At 47.7% G+C, this 14,601-nt stretch overlaps 1 long non-coding RNA gene across 1 annotated transcript in view; it reads left to right on the forward strand.

Moving 5' to 3' along the window:
• The window catches only part of LOC124015374, a 19,293-nt gene extending 14,531 nt beyond the window's left edge, over positions 1–4,762 (forward strand). The window contains exon 2 of the long non-coding RNA XR_006835141.1: positions 3,171–4,762. This is a non-coding gene — a long non-coding RNA (uncharacterized LOC124015374). The remainder of the gene's footprint in view (positions 1–3,170) is intronic.
• The last annotated feature ends 9,839 nt before the right edge of the window (positions 4,763–14,601 follow it).

Here is a 14,601-nt window from a genome sequence, read left to right on the forward strand (position 1 = left end):
CCCTCCATCCTCTCCATCCCTCCCTCCATCGCTCTGTGGTGGATAGACTGAGCAGAAGCCTCAGTGCTGTCATGCAGAGTATAACCAGACCTGTTCCTCGGGTGGGTTGCTAAACTCTCTCTCTAATTGGCCTTTGTATCATCTCAGAACTCGATCTATAATATTGTTGCTGTCTATAAATAAGGACAAGCCACCTGGTACCGACAACCTCGATGGTAAAATTGCTGAGGTTGGTAATGGAATACATTGTAACTCCTGTTTGCCACATCTTCAATTTTAAGCCTTGAAGATGGTATGTGCCCTCAAACACGTAGGGAGGCAAAGGTCATTCAGGTCATTTTTTAATTTTTTTATCCATAATTCTTAAATGGAAGAAGGGAAGTGACCAAGAACCCAATGGACACTCTGATAGAGCTCCAGAGTTCCTCTGTGGAGATGGGAGAATCTTTCAGAAGGACAACCATCTCAGCAGCACTCTACCAATCAGGCCTTTATGGTAGAGTGGCCAGATGGAAGCCACTCCTCAGTAAAAAGCACATGGCAGCCCACTTGGAGTTTGCTAAAAGGCACCTAAAGGACTCTCAGACCATGAGAAACAAGATTCTCTGGTCTGATGAACAAGATTGAACTATTTTGGCCTGAATGCCAAGCGTCACACCTGGAGAAAATCTGGCACCATCCCTACTGTGAACCATGGTGGTGGCACCATCCCTACGGTGAAGCATGGTGGTGGCACCATCCCTACGGTGAAGCATGGTGGTGGCACCATCCCTACGGTGAAGCATGGTGGTGGCACCATCCGGTGAAGCATGGTGGTGGCACCATCCCTACGGTGAAGCATGGTGGTGGCACCATCCCTACGGTGAAGCATGGTGGTGGCACCATCCCTACGGTGAAGCATGGTGGCGGCACCATCCCTACGGTGAAGCATGGTGGTGGCACCATCCCTACGGTGAAGCATGGTGGTGGCACCATCCCTACGGTGAAGCATGGTGGTGGCACCATCCCTACGGTGAAGCATGGTGGTGGCACCATCCCTACGGTGAAGCATGGTGGTGGCACCATCCCTACGGTGAAGCATGGTGGCGGCACCATCCCTACGGTGAACATGGTGAATCCCATGAAGCATGGTGGCACCATCCCTACGGTGAAGCACCATCCCTACGGTGAAGCATGGTGGTGGCACCATCCCTACGGTGAAGCATGGTGGTGGCACCATCCTTACGGTGAAGCATGGTGGTGGCACCATCCCTACGGTGAAGCATGGTGGTGGCACCTCCCTACGGTGAAGCATGGTGGTGGCAGCATCATGCTGTGGGGATTTCTTTTCAGCGGCAGGGACTGGGAGACTACTCTGGATCGAGGCAAAGATGAACGGGGAAAAGTTTTTAAAATATTATATTTGAAACCTTTTTTTGTGGCGGGTGTCACTGTTTGGCTTTTTAAGGTGAGGCTTTGTTACTGCCCTATTTAGTGAGTTTGGTACATACAGGAAGATGTTTATTATGTTCAACATTGAAGTGACAGGCAACGGAAGTAGCTCTTTCAGTATTGCACCCTATAGTAGGAACAGGGTGCGGTAGGCAGCTGGAAGGTTTAGAGTCCATGATGAGAGATACAGGATAAAAATAAACTGTCTCTCTTTCTCAGAGAGGCAGTTCTGTGCAGACTCGGGACAACTGAGTTTTGGAGAAATACGCAAACTCAAAGAGGAGACCTTAGTTTCCTTAACGATCGTGATCTTTTCGTCAAAGAAGTTAATGAATTCATCACTGCTGAAGTGAATGCCATCCTCACTTCCTGTTGCATAGTTACTTTTGGAACCATTGTGAATTGTTTTTAATTATAATAATAATAATATATGCCATTTAGCAGACGCTTTTATCCAAAGCGACTTACAGTCATGTGTGCATACATTCTACGTATGGGTGGTCCCGGGGATCGAAACCACTACCCTGGCGTTACAAGCGCCATGCTCTACCAACTGAGCTACAGAAGGACTCTCCTGAGCTCTCCTCACTCAGGTTGGGAAAGTAGGCTGATCTAGCAGAGGGCTTTTGCATGGTACTCACTTCCCAAGCTAGTTGGCAGACTTTCAATTTGGTGGAGGGCCATTTCCCGTTCCAATATTTCTGCAAGCTTGTTTTAGGGTATTTTCTTTTATAGCTAGTTTCTTGTGCCATTTTATTTAGTTGTTTTTAGCGGTGCGACTGCATTTGGATTTTTACCCCAAGGTTAAGTTTCTTCAGTTAGGTGGTTAACTGATTTTTCATCCTCCAACGTCATTGTGTAAGGTGGAGGGAGTCTGGAAGGGCATCTAGGAATCTTTGCGTTGTTCAAGAATTTATAGTGACATTTGATAATCCTTGGTTGGGGTCTGAGCAAGTTGTTTGTTGCGATTGCATACGTACAAATATGGTGGTCCGATAGTCCAGGATTTTGAGGAAGATCCACGATATCTATTCCACGGGACATAGGTACAGGGTATGGATACGGGGTATGGTCGTGGTAATGTGTAGGTCCCGAGACATGTTGGACAACCCATTGAGTCGATGATGGCTCCGAAAGCCTTTTGGAGTGGGTCTGTGTATTTCTCCATGTGAAGATTGAAAACATACATTTGAATGTTGTCTGCCATGACTACGAGGTCCGGTAGGACTTCAGGGAACTCTGTGAGGAACGCTGTATACGGCCCAGGAGGTCGGTAAACAGTAGCTATTAAAAGTGATTGAGTAGCCTGCATAGGTTTCATGACTAGAAGCTCAAAAGACAAACGCAGTCATTACATTTTTTTGCAAATTGAAATTTGCTATCGTATCCAATCCATCAAATATGAATTAATAAACTGGGAAATATTTGAATCCTATCTAGCTATAGTAACAGAAATATTTCAACAGCAGTTTGAGGAATACAACAAGCAGTAGCATAATGATTATTTGGAATATCAGCAGTTTTGTTGATGCAAGCACTCAAATTATAATCAAGCAATTTAAATAGCTACCAATAACATATTCCCAAAATGGAGAATTCCTACCATCAGGAATTCTTTGTCTTTAGCTCTCAGCTTGTCATCTATGGCTTCAATACATTCTAAAATGGATGATATCTCTCTGGTCATCTCCCCGTTCTTCCTCTTCATCATCTGACATCTGCTCCTCTTCCTCCCTCAGGGCAGCTATCCTGGCTGTCTCTTCATCTCGTAGAAACTGGTGAAGCTTCTCAAACCTTTCCCCAGCACAAGGTGCACCTCTGTAATGATGTTGACAAAGGAGAAATGCTCACCAACGGGGATGCAAAAAAAATCTGCACAAAATTGGAGAGGAATAAGCAGTGGTGGGAAAAGTTCCCAATTGTTTGAGTAAAAGTAAAGATACCTTAATAGAAAATGACTCAAGTAAAAGTGAAAGTCACCCAGTAAAATACTACTTGAGTAAAAGTCTAGAAGTATTTTGGTTTTGAATATACTTAAGTATCAAAAGTACATGTAATTGCTAAAATATACTTAAGTATCAAAAGTAAAAGTATAAATCATTTCACATTCTTCATAGTAAGTTTTTGTATTTAAATGTACAGCTAGCCAGGGGAACACACCGACACTCAGACATTTTACAAATTAAGCCAGTGTGTTTAGTGAGTCGGCCAGATTAGAGGCAGCAGGGATGACCAGGGATGTTCTCTGGATAAGTGTGTGAATTGCACCATTTCTCTGTCCTGCCAAGCATTCAAAATGTAACAAGTACTTTTTGGGTGTCAGCGAAAATGGATGGAGTAAAAACTACATTTATTGTTTTAGGAATGCAGTAAAGTAAAAGTTGTCAAACATATAATTAGTAAAGTACAGATACCCCCCAAAAACATTTAAGTAGTACTTTTTAAAGTGTTTTTAATTAAGTACTTTACACCACTGTAACCTAAGCTTTTTTGTGTGTATGGAAAAAGAAATGTTGGATCGTTCATTTCAGCTCATGAAAACATGTGAGCAAAACATTTACATGTTGCGTTTATATTTCTAGTTCAGTATAGATTCACCTTCCTGGTTTTATGGTTACAACGTCCGTGGCGCACAATGCAATGCAACTTCTGGACATGTTTGAATGTGATCTGATCTGTGGTTCTGATGATGTTTTATAAAACAGGCCTATCGGGGAGCAGTATGACTGTGGACATTCTCCCATTCTATTTACGTTGGATCTTTGTCCTGCTACTGTGGAAAGTACGGACGTCCATAGTCTACGTTGTTTTAATATTATATGGCCAAGGGGAGAAATGATGGTGCCTGTAAGTGTGACACAGCCTATTTTTGAAACAAGTAGTTTTCTTTAGAATTTGATTAGAATTAGAATCTTGCTTATTGACAGTGTTTGGCGTGTCCATGTGCAGCCATAATGTAATGTACAGTAGGCATTGCCACTATATCTGTCACACCCGGATCTGTTTCACCTCTCTTTGGGATTGTCTCCATCCCTCCTCCAGGTGTCGTCCATTTCCCCCATTTATCCCCTGTGTATTTATACCTGTGTTCTCTGTTTGTCTGTTGCCAGTTCATTTTTGTTTTGTCAAGACTACCAGCGGCTTTCCCCTCTGCTCTTGTCTCTCGATTGTTCCTGTTTCCTAGTTTTCCCGGGGGTTGACCATTCTGCCTGCCCTGACCAAGAGACTGCCTGCCGTACTGTACCTTTACTATGTGGATTACTGACCTCTGCCTGCCCTTGACCTGTCTTTTGCCTGTCCCTGTTCGATTAATAAACTGTTGTTACTTTGACGTTGTCTGCATTTGGGTCTTACCTGAAATGTGATAATATCAGTGTGAATTCTATTGAAGCCATGCAATTACTTAGAACAATGTGGATTGCAAACGAGTTCATGTATTTAGCAAAAGATAAGTCTACATTTTGTTATTTCATTTCTGTAAGCCATTTATCAAACTACAATTAACATTGGAGTCGTTTCCAAGGCAACACGTAAAAGACCGTAAATACATAAATTAAAGCATCCACATATCTCGCCATTGAGCACACTCTGATTGGCCAGTGAGGGGCCAAGCCTCGACACACCCACAACTTGTATATTCATCAAAACCCTTCGGCTCCAACACCAGCAAGTCTGCCGATTAATTGTGAAAACAGCAAAAATATTTCTGACACACCACTGAACCTATTGCGCTACCACCTGCCCTTAGGTTTACCTTTGTGTCAGGTTAGTTAAAATAGAGCCCTCAGGTTTACCTTTGTGTCAGGTTAGTTAAAATAGAGCCCTCAGGTTTACCTTTGTGTCAGGTTAGTTAAAATAGAGCCCTCAGGTTTACCTTTGTGTCAGGTTAGTTAAAATAGAGCCCTCAGGTTTACCTTTGTGTCAGGTTAGTTAAAATGGAGCCTTCAGGTTTACCTTTGTGTCAGGTTAGTTAAAATAGAGCCCTCAGGTTTACCTTTGTGTCAGGTTAGTTAAAATAGAGCCCTCAGGTTTACCTTTGTGTCAGGTTAGTTAAAATGGAGCCTTCAGGTTTACCTTTGTGTCAGGTTAGTTAAAATGGAGCCTTCAGGTTTACCTTTGTGTCAGGTTAGTTAAAATAGAGCCCTCAGGTTTACCTTTGTGTCAGGTTAGTTAAAATAGAGCCCTTAGGTTTACCTTTGTGTCAGGTTAGTTAAAATAGAGCCCTTAGGTTTACCTTTGTGTCAGGTTAGTTAAAATAGAGCCCTCAGGTTTACCTTTGTGTCAGGTTAGTTAAAATAGAGCACTTAGATTTACCATTATGCTAGGTTTGTTCAAATAGAGCACTTAGATTTACCATTGTGTCAGGTTAGTTAAAATAGAGCCCTCAGGTTTACCTTTAAGCTAGGTTTGTTAAAATAGAGCCCAATGTTTTCAAACACAGAATCGTGTCATAAGTTTTGATTTAATTCCAGGAGAAACTCAAGTCTGAACAGCAGGGTTTACGGGAGAAGCTGAATGCCTTTTAGTGAAGGCATAGTCACTAGTGATCAAACAGGAGAAGCTGAATGCCTTTTAGTGAAGGCATGGTCACTAGTGATCAAACAGGAGAAGCTGAATGCCTTTTAGTGAAGGCATGGTCACTAGTGATCAAACAGGAGAAGCTGAATGCCTTTTAGTGAAGGCATAGTCACTAGTGATCAAACAGGAGAAGCTGAATGCCTTTTAGTGAAGGCATGGTCACTAGCGATCAAACAGCAAACATAGTAAGGTGAGAAATCTGAGCTGCCAGAGTTACAGAAGTTAACCACTACTGTTTATTTATCCAGACCCAGCACACAGAAAGGAAGATGAAGGATAAGTTTGAGAAGCTTCGCGATCATACCGCAGTAGGTCTTTTGTCTCTTGGTAGGCCATCATTGCAAATACACATTTGTTCTTAACTGACTTGCCTAGTTAAATAAATAAAAAAATGTTTTTAAAAAGGTGGACCTTGTGCTGGGGCTAAAAAACAAACACACATTTTAGAGTGGTGTTTTAATCACACAATGTCTAACATTTTGAGGGAGCGTACAATCGACAATGGAGTATTGTCCACCAGAGCTGTTGCCAGAGAATTTCATGTTCACTTCTCCACTATAAGCTGCCTGCAACGTCGTTTTAGAGAATTTCTTTCAGTGTGTCCAACCGGCCTCACAACAGCAGTCCATGTGTAACCACGCCAGCCCAGGACCTCCACATCAGGCTTCACATCAACCGCGGGATGGTCTGAGCCCAGCCACTCGGGCAGCTGATGAAACTGAGGAGTGGTTATTTCTGTAATTAAGCCCTTTTGTGGGGGAAAAAAACGAAATCTGATTGGCTTGGCCTGGCTCCCCAATGGACGGGCCTGGCTCCCCAATGGATGGGCCTGGCTCCCCAATGGATGGGCCTGGATCCCCAATGGATGGGCCTGGATCCCCAATGGATGGGCCTGGCTCCCCAATGGATGGGCCTGGCTCCCCAATGGACAGGCCTGGCTCCCCAATAGACGGGCCTGGCTCCCCAATAGACGGGCCTGGCTCCCCAATAGACGGGCCTGGCTCCCCAATAGATGGGCCTGGCTCCCCAATGGATGAGCCTGGCTCCCCAATAGACGGGCCTGGCTCCCCAATAGACGGGCCTGGCTCCCCAATAGACGGGCCTGGCTCCCCAATAGTGGGGCCTGGCTCCCCAATGGATGGGCCTGGCTCCCCAATAGACGGGCCTGGCTCCCCAATAGACGGGCCTGGCTCCCCAATAGACGGGCCTGGCTCCCCAATGGATGGGCCTGGCTCCCCAATGGATGGGCCTGGCTCCCCAATAGACGGGCCTGGCTCCCCAATAGACGGGCCTGGCTCCCCAATAGACGGGCCTGGCTCCCCAATAGATGGGCCTGGCTCCCCAATGGATGGGCCTGGCTCCCCAATAGATGGGCCTGGCTCCCCAAATGGATGGGCCTGGCTCCCCAATGGACGGGCCTGGCTCCCCCAATAGATGGGCCTGGCTCCCCAATGGATGGGCCTGGCTCCCCAATAGATGGGCCTGGCTCCCCAATAGATGGGCCTGGCTCCCCAATAGATGGGCCTGGCTCCCAAATGGGTAGAACTGCGTCGAACCCAATCGTGAAATCCATAGATTAAGGCCTAATGAATTGATTTCTATTGACAGGTTTCCTTCTATGAGCTGTAACTCCGTAAAATAGTTGAAATTGTTCCATATTGCGTTGATATTTTTCTTCAGTATAATAAGATGACTTGTTTATCGTTTCGTTTTATTACAACCAATCTATTTTTTAAACAACAACAACAATAAATACATGTGAAATGGGTTTCGAACATATGAAACGGAAGAATAAGCTTATTGTTACAGATAAAGTCTAAATACAAGGTTCACCTGTAGGGGGCGTACTTCACCTAAATACAAAGTTCACCTGTAGGGGGCGTACTTCACCTAAATACAAAGTTCACCTGTAGGGGGCGTACTTCACCTAAATACAAGGTTCACCTGTAGGGGGCGTACTTCACCTAAATACAAGGTTCACCTGTAGGGGGCGTACTTCACCTAAATACAAGGTTCACCTGTAGGGGGCGTACTTCACCTAAATACAAGGTTCACCTGTAGGGGGCGTACTTCACCTAAATACAAGGTTCACCTGTAGGGGGCGTATTTCACCTAAATACAAGGTTCACCTGTAGGGGGCGTACTTCACCTAAATATAAGGTTCACCTGTAGGGGGCGTACTTCACCTAAATACAAGGTTCACCTGTAGGGGGCGTACTTCACCTAAATACAAGGTTCACCTGTAGGGGGCGTACTGACGGCAGAGAAGTCAGGTGATTTAATAAACAAAACCAATAAATCAATGGGTAAAACAAAACCTGGTATCCACCAGCATAACGTGCACAAGCACTACAATAACCAATACCGGACAAGGACATGGGGGGAAACAGAGGGTTAAATGCACAACATGTAATGACGGAATTGAAACCAGGTGTGTGGGAAGACAAGACAAAACAAATGGAAAATGACAGGTGGATCGGCGATGGCTAGAAGACCGGTGACGTCGACCGTCGAACGCCGTCCGAACAAGGAGAGGGACCGACTTCGGGAGAAGTTGTAAAATCACCGGTATTCACCAAGGTTCTCATCTCCTTTCATGATGGGCACGCAGCCTACATCATGGATGGTTTATTACACACGTGCAAAACGGGACATGCATGGCTAAAATAATGTGGGCTTGCCTACAATGCATAGACAAAAAGAGAACCTCAGCTCACTGTTTTACTTCTCTCAAACGTTGTAAATAATAACGTTTTTGGTAAATATGATTTATTTCCAAGCGGTCTCGGGAGTCAAACCCTTTGGTCGATGATCTTGACTAATACTACGCAATTGCATTGGGCAGGACAAAAACATAATAATGATTTATTAAGAGAATGGCTGTGCTTGTTTTTGAACCAAATAATACAACATTTATAAATACAAAGTATACAGTCACCAGAAGCACATTCGGCTACTCATTCGGTTCCATGTTCCATGTGCATATGGGCAGTGTGCAACGTAGGTTGCGTTTCCGCTGTCAGAATTCATGCCATTAACCAACTGTTACCGCTAAAACCAGCTCTTGGCTGGTCTTAAATATCCCTATCAGCACTGCCTGAAATCAGCACTTGCGATTGTGTTTTTAAGGACACAATTAAAATATTTCCACCGCTCCCGTCGAAGCGCAAGGGAGCTGAAATACAGTAAGACACTAACATGGCTTGAAAACGCCAGTTCGCCAGTTTTTATATGACAAAGTTGCAAACTAACGTGAGTTTGACACTCGCGTCACCTTAATGCCAGCCGAAAATAGAGCCCATTGTCTCAATTACTGATGCAAGACACAAGGAGGGGACCCACTGATAATAGAATAAATAAATTCAGAATTCTGGAGCTTCCTTATGTTCCTTGATTGGAAACTGGAGCATTTCGCTTACGAGTCTCAAATTGTACAGGTTCACACTTGTGCTACTTGGAGTCCGACACACCAAACAGATGGGTTGCAAATCCTCTAGATCAGTGGTTCCCAAATACCCTTTCAAAAACATTCAACATTTAACCAATCTACACTCAATCTATGACAATCCATGCTTAAGCAAGGAACAGAGTGGGGGAACAGACCGATATATGGGAAGGTAACGACAGAGGTGATTGAGCTCAGTTGAGTCCAATAATCGCTTTTGCGCGTGATGAAGGCAGGAGTGTGTAATGATGGTGGCAGGAGTGCGTAATGATGGTGGCAGGAGTGCGTAATGATGGTGGCAGGAGTGCGTAATGATGGTGGCAGGAGTGCGTAATGATGGTGGCAGGAGTGCGTAATGATGGTGGCAGGAGTGTGTAATGATGGTGGCAGGAGTGTGTAATGATGGTGGCAGGAGTGTGTAATGATGGTGGCAGGAGTGCGTAATGATGGTGGCAGGAGTGCGTAATGATGGTGGCAGGAGTGCGTAATGATGGTGGCAGGAGTGCGTAATGATGGTGGCAGGAGTGCGTAATGATGGTGGCAGGAGTGCGTAATGCTGGCGAGCCAGGCGTGACAATCAGTGTCTTAACAGCACGATTTGCCAAGGCAGGAAATGCTGAGGCAGGAATCGCTGAGGCAGGAATCGCTGAGGCAGGAATCGCTGAGGCAGGAATCGCTGAGGCAGGAAGCGCTGAGGCAGGAAGCGCTGAGGCAGGAAGCGCTGAGGCAGGAAGCGCTGAGGCAGGAAACGCTGAGGCAGGAAACGCTGAGGCAGGAAACGCTGAGTGCATTCAGAGATCTGGCAGTGGCTCTGATTGAATTCTTTTCAACATATTTTTGCCTCCTCGGGCAGCTAAACGGACAGGACCGGGCCTGTGTGTGTGTGTGTGTGTGTGTGTGTGTGTGTGTGTGTGTGTGTGTGTGTGTGTGTGTGTGTGTGTGTGGGAACTCATGTATCCATTGGTGATTATTGGTCCCTTAATTAACTTGATCACTAGAGCCACATAAAGGAGAGGAGAAAAGGAAGTAAGGGAGGAAGAGAGAGAGTGAAAGCAGGAAGTAGATAACCTTGATAGAAAACGAACGTGAAGCAACTCTCCTTTCCTCTTCGAAACGTTGTTCAAAAATAATTTGCCCTCCTCTCCCATCCTTATCACACACACACACACACACACACACACACACACACACACACACACACACACACACACACACACACACACACACACACACACACACACACACACACACACACACACACACACACACACACACACACACACACACACATCTATCTATGGAGCTTACAATCCAGTGACCCAGTTATCCAAATAGGGTGGGGGACGTGGCCACTCACAGCTCAGCTTCGATGCCTCCTACTCAGCTGTGAGTTGGCCTTCTGTCCCTGGAAGGAGAGGTAGATAATGGCCAAGAAAACGCATATGACACAAGCTTCAGCCGTGTGTGTGTGTGTGTGTGTGTGTGTGTGTGTGTGTGTGTGTGTGTGTGTGTGTGTGTGTGTGTGTGCGTGTGCGTGTGTGCCTTCATATGACAGAACAGAGAACACAGCTGTCAGTCAGCTGCCCTCAGAACCCTCTCTGTCTCTGAGTTCTGAAGAGAAGTGAAGAATAGATAGATACAGATAGATGTGGGGAGGAGGAAGAGACAGAGGGGTGGGGGTGGGGAGGAAAAGCGAGAGATGAGAGAGAGAGAGAGAGAGAGAGAGAGAGAGAGGTGAGGGAGAGGGGCGGGGAGGGAGAGAGAGATGGTGAGGGAGAGAGAGATAGGGGTGGGGAGGAAGAAAGAGAGAGGGGTGGGGAGGAAGAGAGAGAGGGGGGTGGGGAGGAAGAGAGAGAGAGGGGTGGGGAGGGAGAGAGGGGTGGTGAGGGGGAGAGAGAGAGGGGTGGGGAGGAAGAGAAGAGAGAGGGGGGAGGAAGAGGAGGGGAGAGAGAGAGGGGCAGGGACGAAGAGAGAGAGAGGGATGGTGGGGGAGGAAGAGGGAGAGAGGGGTGGTGAGGGGCGGGGAGGAAGAGAGAGAGGGGTGGGGAGGAAGAGAGAGAAGGGTGGGGAGGAAGAGAGAGAGAGGGGTGGTGAGGGATAGAGAGAGGGATGGGGAGGGAGAGAGAGAGAGGTGGTGAGGGAGAGAGAGAGAGGGGTGGGGAGGAAGAAAGAGAGAGGGGTGGTGAGGGAGAGAGAGAGGGATGTGGAGGAATAAAGAGAGAGGGGTGGTGAGGGAGAGAGAGAGGGGCAGGGAGGAAGAGAGAGAAGGGTGGGGAGGAAGAGAGAGAGGGGTGGGGAGGGAGAGGGGAGAGAGAGGGGGGTGGAGGAAGAGAGAGAAGGGTGGTGAGGAAGAGAGAGAGAAGGGTGGGGAGGAAGAGAGAGAAGGGCGGGGAGGGAGAGAGAGAAGGGTGGGGAGAGGGGGTGGGGAGGGAAGGGGGAGAGGGGGGAGGGGAGGAAGAGAGGAGAGAGAGAGAGAGAGAGAGAGAGAGAGAGAGAGAGAGAGAGAGAGAGAGAGAGAGGGGCAGGGAGGAAGAGGGAGAGAGGGGTGGGGAGGGAGAAAGAGAGAGAGAGGGGGCAGGGAGGAAGAGGGAGAGAGGGGTGGGGAGGAAGAGGGAGAGAGAGGGAGAGAGAGGGAGAGGGGGCAGGGAGGAAGAGAGAGAGAGGGGTGGGGAGGAAGAGGGAGAGAGAGGGAGAGGGGGCAGGGAGGAAGAGGAGAGAGGGGGGGGGAGGGAGAGAGAGAGAGAGAGGGGGGGGAGGAGAGAGAGAGAGAGGGGTGGGGAGGGAGAGAGAGACAGAGGGGTGGGGAGGAAGAGGGAGAGAGAGGGAGAGGGGGGCAGGGAGGAAGAGGGAGAGAGGGGTGGGGAGAGGGTGGGGAGAGAGAGAGAGAGGGGGTGGGGAGGGAGAGAGAGAGAGAGGGGTGGGGAGGGAGAGAGAGAGAGGGGAGAGGGGGGAGGGAGAGAGAGAGAGAGGGGTGGGGGGGAGAGAGAGAGGGGTGGGGGGGGAGAGAGAGAGAGAGGGGTGGGGAGGGAGAGAGAGAGAGAGAGGGGGTGGGGAGGGGAGAGAGAGAGGGGTGGGGAGGGAGAGAGAGAGAGAGGGGGGTGGGGAGGGAGAGAGAGAGAGAGGGGTGGGGAGGGAGAGAGAGAGGGGTGGGGAGGAAGAGAGAGAGAGGGGGGAGGGGGAGAGAGAGAGAGGGGTGGGGAGGGAGAGAGAGAGAGAGGGGTGGGGAGGGGGGAGAGAGAGAGAGGGGGGAGGGAGAGAGAGAGAGGGGTGGGGGGGGTGGGGAGGGAGAGAGAGAGAGAGGGGGGGGTGGGGAGGGAGAGAGAGAGAGAGGGGGGGGGGGAGGGAGAGAGAGAGAGAGGGGTGGGGAGGGAGAGAGAGGGAGAGAGAGAGGGGTGGGGAGGGAGAGAGAGAGAGGGGGTGGGGAGGGAGAGAGAGAGAGAGGGGGTGGGGAGGGAGAGAGAGAGAGAGGGGTGGGGAGGGAGAGAGAGAGAGGGGGGTGGGGAGGGAGAGAGAGAGAGAGGGGGGGGGGGGAGGGAGAGAGAGAGAGGGGTGGGGAGAGGGAGGGGTGGGGAGAGAGAGAGAGGGGTGGGGAGGGGTGGGGAGAGAGAGAGAGAGGGGTGGGGAGGGAGAGAGAGAGAGGGGTGGGGGGGAGAGAGAGAGGGGTGGGGAGGGAGAGAGAGAGAGGGGTGGGGAGAGAGAGAGGGGTGGGGAGGGAGAGAGAGAGGGGGGTGGGGAGGGAGAGAGAGAGAGGAGGGGTGGGGAGGGAGAGAGAGAGAGGGGTGGGGAGAGGAGAGAGAGAGAGAGAGGGGTGGGGAGGGAGAGAGAGAGAGGGGTGGGGAGGAGAGGGTGGGGGGAGGAAGAGAGAGAGAGAGGGTGGGGGAGAGAGAGAGAGGGGTGGGGAGGAAGAGGGAGAGAGAGAGAGAGGGGTGAGGAGAGGAGAGAGAGAGAGAGGGGTGAGGAGGGAGAGAGAGAGAGAGGGGTGGGGAGGGGTGGGGAGGGGAGAGAGAGAGAGAGGGGTGGGGAGGGAGAGAGAGAGAGAGGGGTGGGGAGGGAGAGAGAGAGAGAGGGGTGGGGAAAGCAGGCTCTGGCTCAGATCGAGTGAGATTTGGTGAATGTATAGAAAGGAGAGAGATGTGAGATGAAATGAGGGGAGGAGTTACATTAAAGGGGAAGAGGAGGGATTTAGCTTAATTAGCAACCTCTAATCATTCTCATTAGCTGCTATCAGAGAGAGAGAGAGAGAAAGAGGGAGAGTGAAATGGAGGAGGTTGTTATATATGTTATACTGTATGTTTTTTATAGTGTGTTTAGTTGTTATATCTGTTATGGTTGTTATGGTTGTTATGGTTGTTATGGTTGTTAATACTTGTTATGGTTGTTATGGTTGTTATGGTTATTATAGCTGTTTTAGTTGTTTCAGTTGTTTTAATTGTTATAGTTTTTATGGTTGTTATGGTTGTTATAGCTGTTATAGTTGTTATAGCTGTTATGGTTGTTATGGTTGTTATGGTTGTTATTGTTATAGCTGTTATGGTTGTTATGGTTGTTATGGTTGTTATTGTTATAGCTGTTATGGTTGTTATAGCTGTTATAGTTGTTATTGTTGTTATGGTTGTTATGGTTGTTATGGTTGTTATGGTTGTTATTGTTATAGCTGTTATGGTTGTTATGGTTGTTATGGTTGTTATTGTTATAGCTGTTATGGTTGTTATAGCTGTTATGGTTGTTATGGTTGTTATGGTTGTTATGGTTGTTATGGTTGTTATAGTTGTTATGGTTGTTATTGTTGTTATGGTTGTTATGGTTGTTATAGCTGTTATGGTTGTTATGGTTGTTATGGTTGTTATAGCTGTTATGGTTGTTATGGTTGTTATGGTTGTTATTGTTATAGCTGTTATGGTTGTTATAGCTGTTATGGTTGTTATGGTTGTTATGGTTGTTATGGTTGTTATGGTTGTTATTGTTATAGCTGTTATGGTTGTTATGGTTGTTATGGTTGTTATAGCTGTTATGGTTGTTATGGTTGTTATGGTTGTTATTGTTATAGCTGTTATGGTTGTTATAGCTGTTATGGTTGTTATGGTTGTTATGGTTGTTATGGTTGTTATGGTTGTTATTGTTATAGCTGTTATGGTTGTTATGGTTGT

Source organism: Oncorhynchus gorbuscha, linkage group LG02 (assembly GCF_021184085.1).
Source record: "Oncorhynchus gorbuscha isolate QuinsamMale2020 ecotype Even-year linkage group LG02, OgorEven_v1.0, whole genome shotgun sequence".
Classification (NCBI taxonomy): domain Eukaryota; kingdom Metazoa; phylum Chordata; class Actinopteri; order Salmoniformes; family Salmonidae; genus Oncorhynchus; species Oncorhynchus gorbuscha.